We start from the raw sequence: 13,092 nt of genomic DNA on the forward strand, positions 1-13,092 counted from the left end.
CCTGCCCGATCATTTCTGTACCGAATCAGACATTCCCCCGCATGCCCGAATTGTTCAGAACACTATGCAAACTTAGAACATTGCATGTTTACATGCCCTGTCACAATTCAGTCACCGAACTTTTCACACCTTCCTCCCCCAATGTGGCGGGCTTGGTTAGCATCTGACCAGCTGAAAGATCAGTTGTCCTTGGTAACCCTAGCCCAGGACATTACTGACGCTTATTAATGCGTTAAAATAAAGTTGTTTTCTCCTCTTCCTCCTCCTTGCAAGATATCAGAACGATTAGCATTATTTTTGAAAAAGAAATTCTTGATTACGTCACCAGTTCTCTTTCGAGTTTTGATTCGCCAGTTCTCTTACTTTCGGTGTTGATTGTCATTTTATTGCAGACCTGTGATGCGTAGAGAGAGTTGGTATTCTTCATTACTCACTTGTGAACGGTAACTTTGCCATGCGTAGAAGATGCTCGGCTATAACAGAAGTCTGCAGCGGCTGCCTCTTATAGGCGTTCGTTGCAGAGTTACATATAATCATAATTGGTTTACATGTAAGTTAAGACGCAGTATCTGTCACACTTTCTCGGCAAGTGACAGCTTGGACGGTACACCATCGCTTCTGTCGCGTGGCGTTTCATGGTGTGCGTTCGAAGTGTGGGATTGCAGATGGCAGGAACGCTAGACAAGGAGAACATATCTCACGGAATCTTGCGCACAGGTCCAACGCCTAATAATTAGGGTGCCTCAATGCGCGCAAACATATCTCGCGGAAACTCGCGCACAGATCCAACGCCTCCTAATTGGGGTGCCTCAATGCGCGCGCCCTTCCAGGCAGCGCGGAGGGGGGCGCGCAACGAGGCACCCTACTTCTAATAGGACGACTTGCGGATCTCGCACACAAATACTGCACGCAGGATTTTGTTCCATGAGCCTAGAATAAATTAAGCCTGAAAATTAGGGGCAATTAAAACTCCACCGGAAGCGATTTACGCATAACGTTTCAAACAAAAGGACAATGGTTTTCATTCGAAAGGGGGGGGGGGGGGAGGTTGCTTGATATTTATCTTTTATTTCTTTTATTTTCTTTTATATGTAAATTTCTAGCATCGCCAATCATTGGCTTTCGTCTGTGCAGTTTAACACATTTGAAAACGGTTTTCATTGTTTAAATTATTTGAATTGTTTAATCGATTATTTACACCCACGGTTAGCGTGTTTCAATCAACATGATTAAGCATCGGCTTATTACTCTTAGCAGTTTGACTCTTTCTCAAATTTTCATTCCTTTCATGTAATCATTTAATCACAATGACTTCAATAATTAGTCATCGCCGATCACACAAACCTTACCTCGTTGATTTCCTCTACCCCTTCCTCGCTATCCCTCTATGTCCGCCGCCCCGGTTCAGGTGCTTCAGATATCAGGTAGCAGATGCCGAGGCTGGCAAATATATTTTTCTTTCTTTTGTATATAAATAAAATAACCACTACAACAAGATCACACAAACCAATCAGACAGCAGTCGCTAGAACCACAAATTGCGACGGGACGATTTTCATACGCAGTCGGCGATCATTTCCGACACGAAATGCGAATACTACTACTACTACTGTATTACTACTACGATTACTACTGCTGCGGCTGCTAGCGCTACTACTACTACGCAGACGGTTTCTCGACTAAACGAGCTGTGTATGCTATGACTTAATGCTAAGCATCAGACCGAATTAAAAGCTCGAGAACTTTGATGTTTATGGGTTGTTTGCTACACACCAAGGCCGTGCATACAAGCAAATCGGGCTGCTCTCGGATGGCGCCGAAATGTAGGTGTGAAAAATAGGCTTAGTAGCCATAGGAATACAAGAAAGGCAATATTCACAAAGGAGGTTTCTTATTTCACAACCCACCAATGATATCGCTCTGTGGCGCGGGGGCAAATAGCACAGATTGTATAAGTATGGAACATCGTTTCAAACGAGAAATGTATATTATAATGAAATGCACGAGGTATGAGTCGAGACTGCGGCTCATAGAAACTCGTAAGCATAACTTATCGATATATATTTCTCGTCGCACAGTTGGCGAGTGCTTGTAGAAGGGCGTGACAAATCATACGTGTGTAATATAGAAGCTTATATACTTGTATACTTACAAGCTCTGAAAATTATGTGTGGTGAAGCCAGACATGCACGTGTATCCGTTTGACTTTCCTGAATATCTTGCAGGCTTCTCAGGCAGCCTTACATGCTGTCGTATGCGTTACAATCTTTACTAACACTGCCCTTCAAAATATACAGCTTAAACGTTTCAAAAGCCATGCAAGGGAACGAAGTAGGACAGTGTACTGTAGCACCGCAGATGATGGCACTTGAGTCGAGCGCAGGCGGATGGATGGATGGAATATAAGAGCATTCCTTTTGATTTCTTTTTCGCTTGATATTTTGCTGTCTTTTTTTTTATCCCTTATATGTGGAATGGTGTCAATAATCCGTAATCTACTTCATGACGTAGGTTACTGTTCATTAAGTTTATTTCTATACTTCTAACTTTATATCATATTTCTGCATTTTATCCAACAATTTTGCCGTCGCTTTTTGCTAACTTGCACCGCAGATTACTTCCACCGACTTGTGGTGTCTCTAAACCTCTGTGCCTCCAGGACGTTGACTGCGCCTTCACCGAGATCCGGAGGGTTACCGTATACGTTCGAGTGTGAACTGTTCCATTGCTCTTTCTTCCGATTTTATCGAACACTGCACCTGCATCATCTTTTTGGTCATTTTGTTTAGTAGCTGCCTGTTCTAAAGCATCCAGATCTAGCTTAAAAAAGTAGGGCACTGCCTCTTGAGTTATCAAAAAGATTTCTATCTGATCTCCATTTTCCAGATTATATAAATGCATGCGCTCGGCTCCTTTATTAATTTAGACAGCGCGAACAAGAAGACATAGGATAAGATAAAAGGAAGCCACAGTACAAGCGCTGTACTGCGGCTTCCTTGTATCTTGTCCTGTGTCTTCTTGTTCGCGCTGTTTAAATTAATAATGGATGTTTAACAACTCGCCAACAAAGTATCTTGGCTCCTTTGACATGTAAGTTATGCAATATTTTGTTGTTTTTTTTCTTTTTAACTGTTGTTTAACGCTCTTTATTTCTCATTGCTTGTGTCCTGCATATCTAACGGTTATTTTCCTCGTTAGTTTCCTCCATTATGAGTCAAATATATTTAAGTATAGGTACAAAAATACTTTAGCTGCCCACCTGTCACTGTACATTGTCCTAAGGCGTACCCCAAATGGTATTTCAGTCAGCTTCCCGTGTTTCGAAAGATGCCCAGCCCCTATCTGCCAGGAGCGCCTCGTTTGTGGTTTCGCCATGGGCACCTACATCTAATCATCCAACAGCTCTTTGATAGATACCCAATATCGATTATAGTTCTTTTAGGAACAAACCGTATTCGCGACAGTAAACCCAGCTACCATTATTACTTTCCAAATAACCCTCAGCACCTCATACCTATTGTACTGTTACAATGCCGCGGCATCTATTGTACATTTTCTAATAAATAATTGTTCGTTCTTTTTCATGTATGCCAGTTCTTACTCCATGCATACTCCGAGATATAATCTGCCACTCAGGGTACCTCTTGGCCTTGTATTTTAAGCAGCTGATTATTTCAATCATTGGAAATCATCAGTGTCGACGTGTTTGGGATGAAACTGAAGTCTTGAGTATCCTTTGTCTCCACAAGGAATATTAGGAGTTTGAAAGTTTTCTTGACTATGTGGTAATATTACAATATTGTCCGCATAGATTAAAGATGGGAGGCGCTCCTGTACGGCTTTTCTTTATAATACAGATTAAAGCTCATATTACTCTCTTCTAGCCTCCTTTCCATATTCACCCTATATACACGAATGCTAGGGGTGACAGAGGGCAACCTTTTCTTAACCCTATGCATACCTCGACGTTTCTATACATCTTATTACTTTCCATGTACTTTATATTTTTTTATCCTGGTATACTTCAGGTAGGAAAGCTATAACCTCATGACCTAAACCTTCCTTTTTAGCAAGTTTCTCATCGGATCTCTGTTGACGTGGTTTTATAGCCAGTTTGGCCAGGAAGGCTAAATACAACGCTCTGTATTCCGCCTTACCTATATTTCTATGCATTGGGTTAGCACGAACTGGCTATCATTTGTGCACCTACCCTTTTTGAACCCTTTGTGAAGTTCTTCGAATTGCCATGACAGCATTTTCAATTACACCGCTACCGTTCGCATTCGTTATATAACAGATGCTAACGCAATCGCCCTATAGAATTATATGTGCATCCTATTTCTTTTCTCTTTACAAGTCAAATTAATTTTACTCTGCCACCAGCTGTTCCGCATATTCTCATTTGTGATGACTATTTATAAAGGTTTTAACAACGTTCTGTTTGGTTCTATACCAATTTATATATCAGCGGGATTATAATTTTGTCTATCATTGCGGATGTGCATTTAGGAATATTGCTTCCGCTTTTTTCAATTCATGTTGGTAAATTCTAAACTACTTTATAGCTTGCAGCCATGCGCTGCTTTTCTTGTCGGGAGATTACCCTATTGCCACTCCTAAATACCTCAGCTATACCTATTGTAATGTAGTTCAAAACCTCATCTTCCACTTTATATGTTACGTCGGCACCTTGACTTCGCTTTGATTGTTTTACCTAGCAAGCATAGAGGGGTCAACAATATCCTCGGTCCTCTCTTAGTTGCATCGCAGATTATAGCCGCCCAATGATCGGTGCATTGTATTATATTGCCTTATACCAGAAACTGTACTTCTGAAGTTTCTTTTGTCGGTGCGATTCCCAATTTGACTATATTTCTATCAGAAAGAGCGGATCCTTCTTTGCTTCTTAGTGTTCACTTTGCACTGCAGCGGTAGCATAAAGGTAGAACATCCGCCACGCGTTCAAGGTAACCGTTGTTCGAATCCCAGCGCCGCGAGATTCTCCACCGGGTGAAAATAAAGAAAACATTTTAGCCGTAGCTTAGCTCAGCTGGGCTAGGATATACATAACGAAAGCAAACGACTGTTCAAAATTCGGCTTGGAATGTTCGCGTCGCCGACACACTCCCTGCTAACCGTATCTTGTTCTCAGTAATCCGGCGAGTCTTCTTATCATCTAGTTTTTCTTGCTGTATTGCCGTCTCTTCTTGTACCCATGACATGGTATCTATCCCAGCCACTCGCAGCTTTCGTTCCACCTTCTCATTTCGGCACTTGACGAGACATTCTACCCGTACTTCAGGCGTCTCCGATAGGCAGTTATCTCCCCGCTCTTCATTCCTTTGTAGACGGACAGCCTCACGCGAGACAATGACTTCCATTCAAAGTCAGTAGAAGCAGGTTCGGGTAGGTACTGAAGATGCCGTTTGCTATACATGTGGCCAATATCCGCGACCTCCCATTGCACTTTCTCCAAAGATAGTTGTTAAGATCATAGCGTATGTGCAGTGAGGCGCATAGCTAAATGACGACGTCACGTGCGGCGCTGCACCGAGCCCGGCTAGACGACGACACGCGGCGAATACCATCTACTCGGCGCCAATGGTTACCACGTTACGGCGCATGAGCAGAAGTGATTAGCATGGACCACGTGAAATCCGCAGCTGCCTAGCCTAGTGTACCTTTCGCTACTACACAATATCCGCATTGCGTTTCAACTGCATAAAATGGTTTGCGGTGCGAGCTGATGCCGGTGAACACTTCCGGAAACGCGCTCCCCCAGCAGAACTGGTTTTAGCAAACCTGATGTGATAATTGTTCCCAAAATCCTATGAATGCATCGACAAACTCCCGGCCCGCTGTCACCCGTGGCTGAGGGGCAACTGACCAAGGCGGCGAGGAATACTGTGATGGAGGGGAGGGGCTAGAACCCTGGCAGCGTTTAACTGTAGAGCCCTGACTAATGAGACGAATTTAGCAATCCTCCTTGAGGAACAAGCGGGCTCGAAATGGCATATGATAGGGCTTATTGAGTTCAGATGGCCACATGATGCATGTACAGCAGTGAAGGGCGGTAATGTAATGTTTAGAGAACTACTAGACGGACGACAACTAGGGGCATATAACAGAGATGAATTCTGTCGTATTACCGACAGGGTGGCAGCCATCGTAATTATTATTAATAAGAGGTATAAACTGAAGGTCGTACAGGCCTAAGCGCCTACATGTAATCATGATGACAAGCACTCCAAAACTACTACGAAGATGCAGAGTGGGCTATGAGTAAAGAACGCAGTATGCGTACTGACTGACGGCTTCAATGATAAAGTAGGCAAAAAGACGGCTGCAAAGTCGGTAGTGGATGCGTCTAGCATGGGCTCTATTAATCGTCTCAGTTTTTCTGCCTGTGTTGTATCGTAATCTGTATTGGACTCAACACTAGCCCTCTGCGTATGGATCCAAACAATTCTTGACAACGGTTTGCACATTGTATGCATAATAAACGAAAACAAATAGCAGTGGCAGTCCGCAGCGTGTGTGGAGAGCGCCGAAAACGTAATGGGACGGCAAGCCATTCCGAGTGCTCATCAGCAGCGGTGGCTTCGTCAGTGTCATCGCGTGCTAGTTGCTACGAATAAATGGTGTACAACGTGAAAGTGAGCAATGTGGATAGGCTGCGGTTAAGAGGGCGCGCATGGTCACGCAGACGTCTCTACGCCAGGCAGCGTTTCCCCTAGATGGCGCTGACCCGCGCTTTTCTTGGCGTTCCTGACATAAACGGGGCGTACGACAACGTAAACAGGGAACTCCTGTAGAACATATTAAAAGAAGAAGGTATCGGTTATGAGATAATAGAGTTCCTACAGGAAATATACCAGGGTAGCCTTAAAAGCCATCGCCTCTTGTACCCCAGCTTCATTGCAGCAGTGGTTGCGGTCATCGAATCTACCGCTAAGCATCTTTTACTGTTCACCCAGGTTTCCAAGCCCCTGCACGTCCCAAGTACCTGTACTTCATTCCGTTTTCCTGCAAGTTGGTCTGCGCCCCGCCACGTGTCAACGAGCGCGTACTGAATAGTCATCTTCGAGACGTCACCTTCCGGAATTGTGCCTTCGCTGAAGCGCCTGCGCGAACTTCCTGCTTGCAGCCTTAAAAGCCATCGCCTCTTGTACCCCAGCTTCATTGCAGCAGTGGTTGCGGTCATCGAATCTACCGCTAAGCATCTTTTACTGTTCACCCAGGTTGGTGCCTTTACTCTCTTGTTCTTTAGTCAACCTAGACTTGCAACCACTGCTGCTGCTAACTCTGTTTGCGTCGCTGTGTACTTTATGCACCTTTTTTCACGATGCCAACCAATGCCGAACTAGCAAAAAAAAATAGAGAACTTGGAAGCTATGTTTGAGGCCAGGATGAGTGAACTAGTTAATCAACTGGTTGCAAAGGTAACTATTAAGCTTCAGGAATCTGGAGTTGACATGAGTGGATTGAATAAGGAAGTTTCTAACATGGATTCTAGCCTCGCGCTCTTGAATGATATGGTGGAAAAAGTTCAGGACACTCAAGCTGAACTTCGGGCTGCTAACAAAGCTCTCAAACTCGAAAACGAAATGCTTAAAAATCGCATCGCTAATCAAGATCAGTATTCCAGAATCAATAACATAGAAATCAAAGGTGTCCCGTGCACACAGGGCGAAGACTGCGCTACAATTGTGGCGACAATTGGAGAGATAATTAGCTGCCCTGTTGACACTTCTGACTTGGATATCGTTCACCGGGTCCCTGCACAGTCAGGGCAGAACATTATTGCTAGATTCATTTCCCGCTCCAAAAGAAATGACTTCTTGGAAAGGGCTCGCAAGGCACGGCTTGACACTGGTAGCATTGGTTTCTCAGGGGAAGTAAAGGATCCAATATACGTAAATGACCACCTCACCATGGAAAACAAAAAACTTCTCACTAAGGCACGCGCACTCAAGAAAGAAAAGGGATGGCTGTATCTCTGGACGAAAAACTGTCAAATTTTGGCACGTAAGTCAGAGAATAGCCATGTCTTCCGTATTAAATCCGAGTCCGATCTGTCGATCTTCACCTAAGATTGTGTACTTTTTTTCTGCCCATCTCGTTCATTAGGATGGCCTCGTACTTCACGCCTTCAAACCTAAAATCTTACCTTTCCCCTTCTTGTAGATCTTTAATTCATTTTAATGCACGAAGTCTAAGAAAACATTTGGACGACATTGCTAACTTTTTATCAGCTACTCAACACCAGTTCTCCGTTATCTGCGTCAGCGAGACTTGGCTGTCCGAAACTGATAAAGAACTATACTCGTTACCTTCTTACAGCGCAGAATACTGCCATCGTAACGACAATGCTCATGGTGGCACAGCAATCTTTATTTCCTCTAGCTATCATTATCGCCGCCGACTTGATCTAGCTCTTGCAGTGATAAACTGTGAATCTGTATGGATTGAACCGGATGAATCTTTCTTTTCACGAGATAAAAAAAAATTAATCATTGGTTGCGTATACCGATCACCCTCATCTCCTGTCAAAGATTTCTGTTCAGCTTTACACTCAGTCTTAAGCGCGTTATCTATGGAACGCAAAAATGTAATTATAATGGGTGACATCAACATTAACACATTAGACCCCAACTGCCCTTCACATAAAGATTACTTGGATGTTTTAAACATTCATGGTTTTGAAAATCTTATTACCATTCCGACTCGCGTTTCGGCGAGTGGTTCAAGCTCACTTATAGATCACGCCTTATCCAACCTAATAACCGCCCCCGACGCAGGTGTCATAGAGGCTGATTTAACTGATCACTGCCCTATTTTCATTCAGCTGGATAACTATGTTACCCAGGCTAGGCATACACTCCGCATTAAAAAAACACTGAGTGCTGCATTATTCCTTGAACGGATTGCCAGTGTTGACTGGTCAGTAATCAAGGCCATTGAAGACGCTGATAATGCATTTAACCAGTTCTTTCTTAATATCTCTAATGCTGTTAATCAAAGCTCCACTGTATCTACGCGCAATAAAAAATATTCAGCTCCGATTAATCCCTGGATGTCTTCCAGCCTATTAAACAGTTTAAGGAAAAAAGATAACCTCTACAAAAAGAGCAAAAAACAACCATTCAACTTGAGACTTCTAGCACGCTATAAGAATTATTCTAATATATTAAGCATGCTCCTCACAACAGCTAAGAAAAAATACTATGAAAGAGAGTTAAATCTAGCCGGAAATGACGTTAACAAGAAGTGGAAAATTATTAAAGCATTCCTAAATAGAACCACCACAAAAGTTCCCATATCTGCAATTTCTTCAGGCGAGATAACATTTAGCAACCCGGTAGACATTGCTGAAGCGTTTAGTGACTCATTTGATTTACCATCAGGTAATTCTAACATTGCTACAAGTTATACATTACAACGATCTCCCCATAGCATTTTCCTTTTTCCTGTGTCACCTGACGAGATCTGCAAAATAATACACAATCTGAAGGACACCAGTCCAGGTCTGGATAATATACATTCTTCTCACATAAAGATGATTGCTCATCTCATTTGCGATGTCCTCGCTCACATTATTAACCTGGTGTTCAAATCCGGAATTTTTCCTACTGCGCTGAAAAAGACTAAGCTCATTCCTATCTTCAAAAAGGGAGATAAGCATAACATTTCAAATTACCGCCCTATAGCTATTCTGTCATTTTTCAGTAAAATCATCGAAAAAGCCATTGTTGTCCGACTAAATAGCTATTTATCGAAATTTGACATTCTCTCGCCTAACCAATTTGGTTTTAGATTAGGATTCTCTACTGAATTAGCTGTGATCGCTCTCACTGATCAAATTAAATCCGTCATTGATGCGGGTAACATCGCTGGTGCATTATTCATCGATCTCTCCAAAGCATTTGATTCCCTTAACCATACTATTTTATTCAGTAAGCTTGACGCTATCGGAATAACTGGGCCTGCCCTTACTCTAATCAAAAGCTATTTATTCGAAAGAAAACAAGCGGTATTCATATCGGAGACATATTCAAAATACAAGACCACAAACATTGGAGTTCCGCAAGGTTCACTTCTTGGTCCTCTCTTATTTTTATTGTACATTAATGACCTCCCTGTGCGCCTTAATAATTCTAACTGTTTTCTTTATGCAGATGACACCACCATCTTAACATCGGGTTCACACATAAACACTGTGGTTGAAAAACTGAATGCTGATGCAGACACTGTATTAAGCTGGTGCCGGGATAATATGCTGTCCATTAATGCATCCAAATCTAGTTTTATAGTTTTCAGCTCATCTCATAAAATTATCTGCGAAACCCCGTTTGTTAACATCGGCTCTAATTCTATCTTTGCTTCTGATCATGTGTCATTTTTAGGTGTGGAACTTGATAAACATCTAAAATTTCGGACTCACATCACATCTATTTCTCGTAAAATGGCTTATGGCATTAGAGTGCTAATTAAAGTTCGGCCGTATTTTGATATTCCCACGCTCATTTCTCTATATTACTCGTTCATCCACACTCACATCCAGTACTGCATTTCATCTTGGGGAAACACGTACCCTTCGCACTTATCTTCCCTGCAAATTATCCAAAATCAAGCTATACGCATTATTACTTGTAGTCACCGATCAGAAAATGCCCTTCGTTTGCTCCAATCACACGATATTCTTTCTGTAATGAAAATAATCGACTACAGTTTATGTATCCTAATGTACAAATCTGTTAGAGAGCTACTTCCATTCTCACTAACCACCAATGATCAAATTCCGCGTCGTACGGACACACGTTTCGCCATCAACAACAACTTCTTGCTGCCTAAACCAAACACTAATTATGGGAAACAATCAGTCCGATTCTCTGCTACCACTCTTTGGAATTCATTACCTACAACTATCAAACAATCATTAACTATTTTTGCCTTTAAATCCGCTCTTCGTCAGTTTTTGTTATCACACTTATCGTAATTTTCAAGGTAATCTGTTCATGTGTTATCCTTTATATCTTTTTTATGAATTGTTTCCTATGTTTTCTTTATGTGATTAGGTGTTTATTCTTTGTTATTACATCAATAGCGTCTGTACTAATTCATGTTTCATTCGCCCCAACCCACTGATGCGAAATATTGTATAATTTCTGCAACTGCTCAATATGTATTTCTTTTCAATAATCATCATAGGAGGTCCCGTTCCGCAGTCCTTGACTTTGGGACCTCCTTCTGTATTCATGTTTTGTTAACCTTTGAAATACAATAAACTTCAAACAAAGTAGAAATTACGTGGGAAGGGATAACAAGTACGGAAGATGTCAAAGTATGCAGAGGATTAAGACATGGCTGTCCTCTATCACCGCTACTGTTCATGCTTTATATAATAAACCTGGAACGGAGGATACGAGACAGTAACCTGGGTTTTAAGCTGTCATATAGATTAGGTGGAAAGGCGGTAGAGCAGCGCCTCCCCGGTTTGATGTATGCAGACGATATTGTGCTGCTAGCTAAGAGTCTGGAACAATTGCAAACTCTAGTTAAGTATTGCGGAAACGAAGGGGACGCTCTAGGCTTCAGTTTTAGCGCAGTTAAGTTAGGTCTGATGAGTTTCAACGGCTCAACTGTTCAGGGTCTTAAAATACAAGGCCATGAAATACCCAGAGTAGCAGAATACATATATCTGGCGGTATGGGTAAACGAACGATTGGCATACATTGGAATTCATGAGCAATCACTTAAGGCCGAAGGACGGAGGAGTGCCGGGATAATGAAGCATAGGGCATGGTGGGGATACAACAGGTATGAGGTTTTAAGGGGTATTTGGAAAGGAATTATGGTGCCCGGACTTACTTTCGGAAATGCGGTTTTGTGCCTAAAATCAGAGGTACAGTCGACATTAGAAACAAATCAGAGAGCCGTTGGACGATTAGCACTAGGTGCCCACGGCAACACCACAAATGAGGCGGTATAGGGAGATATGGGCTGGGCATCTTTCGAAGTACGGGAAGCTCAGAGTAAGATTTTATATGAGGAACGCCTGGGAAAATTGGACAGTAACAGATGGGCAGCTAAAGTATTTAAATACCTGTACCTAAAAGGCGTTGACTCACAATGGAGGAAAAGAACTAGGAAACTAACTAGTAGGTATGCTAGTCACAAGGACGGAGAAATAAAGAGCATTAAGCAACAGGTGAAAAACACAGAAGGTAAAAATTCGATAAATTCGATGGAGAAGAAACAGAGTGTGGAATTATACCGAAAGTGGAAATTGCAGATCAGGAAGGAAGCTTTCTTTGTTAACTCAAGGGGCAGTGCCCTACTTTTTGAGGCTATGTCAGGGTGCCTTTAAACACGCAGCTACAAAAAGAAATTTAACAATGAAGATGAAGCATGTGCTGTATGTGGTAACTCCAGTGAAACAAATGACCATATTATACTGAATGTAATGCTATCCACCCGGAAGTTGATGCAGGCGCAGTAACTGTTCCTGAAGCTCTGGGGTTTAGAGATACCAGTGGCCGGGTGAATAAACCGGCGGTGGAAACGAGCAAGAAACGACAGGAAGATTGGTGGCTTAAAAGCAGAGAAGTGACGTAATGTTAGTAATGTAGAAACAAAAAATGTAAGGTCTAAATCAATAATTATGATATAGGGAGAAACATGAGCATGATAGCTACTGCTACCACCCCGTTTAAAGGGGACGCTCCTATATTCCATCGAGCCATCCATCCTTTCGAAGCCATGGTCCATTTTATTCTGTCCGCTACTGTACTCCAAGCAGTGACTATAAGGTGCGAGTCCTTTTACCGATTATCGTTAGGTACGCAGTTAAACCAGCAGCCGGACCAAGCGAAATATAATTTCCTCTTCGGCAGGTTTATTTTTGACGTGTACTATCCATCGAGTGAAAGAAAGATCGACAAAAGAAGCACTAACAGAATTTATTAGACGCATTACTGCACAGGAAAGAAGACAAATGCATAGGGGTCAACTGCAACCCGCGCGACTCTTCGTTTCTGCTTCGAGCGGTAGCTCCAGGTGAGTACTATGCCTCCTATTGACTGCTCCTCTT

This window comes from Amblyomma maculatum, chromosome 5 (genome assembly GCF_055883805.1).
Source record: "Amblyomma maculatum isolate TAMU_Amacu chromosome 5, ASM5588380v1, whole genome shotgun sequence".
Classification (NCBI taxonomy): domain Eukaryota; kingdom Metazoa; phylum Arthropoda; class Arachnida; order Ixodida; family Ixodidae; genus Amblyomma; species Amblyomma maculatum.